The sequence below is a fragment of the Octopus bimaculoides genome, chromosome 4, assembly GCF_001194135.2.
Source record: "Octopus bimaculoides isolate UCB-OBI-ISO-001 chromosome 4, ASM119413v2, whole genome shotgun sequence".
NCBI lineage: Eukaryota > Metazoa > Mollusca > Cephalopoda > Octopoda > Octopodidae > Octopus > Octopus bimaculoides.
In genome coordinates this window covers 1656558-1657435 of record NC_068984.1, presented here as the reverse complement: position 1 = coordinate 1657435, position 878 = coordinate 1656558, and the positions used below count along the sequence as shown (strand labels likewise).

Genomic DNA, 878 nt, shown 5'->3' with positions numbered 1-878 from the left:
TATATATATATAATTACATATATACATACATACACACACACATCGATATTTTTCCTTTATTGGAGTAAATTTGGCTTACAGCTGTTTCCAGTAGTCATTATACGTTCGTTATGGTTAGGTTTCTTAATTAGTCATTAATAATAATGACTTCAAATTTTGACACAAGGTCAGCAAGATCGGGGGAGGGGCAAGTCGATCGAAAATGACAAAGCAACCATGCTCTGGGATATGCCAATACAACACATAGAGAAATCAAGGTTAATAGACCTGATATAATTATCAGGGATCACAAAGAAAAAAATGCCTTCTAATTGATCTATCAATTCCAACAGATGACAATATATCTCTAAAAGAAACGGAGAAACTTTCAAAAACAAAGATCTGGAAAGAGAGGTAACTCGAATGTGGAGCCTAAACACAGGAACAATTCCTATGATAACAGGTGCATTAAGTATGATTAAAATACATTTAGACAAATACATAACAAAGAGACCAGGACTTTCGAACGTATATAATATACAGAAAATAGCACTACTAGGCACAGCGCACATCCTATGTAAAACACTTGCAATACTGTGAAAATAAGAGTACCTCAACGAACCACAGCACATACCCAAAGCACACAGAGTTGCGCTCGGTAGTGCAGTGAAAGCACGTGATAAAAATAAGACTACTGAGCAATAATAATAATAATAATAATAATAATAATAATAATAATAATAATAATAATAATAATCCTTTCTACTGGGAGCACAAGGCCTGAAATTTGGGGGAAGGGATTAAGTCGATTACATCGACCCCAGTGTGTAACTGGTACTTGTTTAATCGACCCCGAAAGGATGAAAGATAAAGTCGACCTCGGCGGAATTTGAACTCAG

The 878-nt window shown here is 35.1% G+C and overlaps 1 protein-coding gene across 1 annotated transcript in view; it reads right to left on the bottom strand.

Annotated features, from left to right (window-relative positions):
* The window catches only part of LOC106869042 (uncharacterized), a 30588-nt gene that overhangs the window by 23765 nt on the left and 5945 nt on the right, over positions 1-878 (bottom strand). The window lies entirely within an intron of this gene.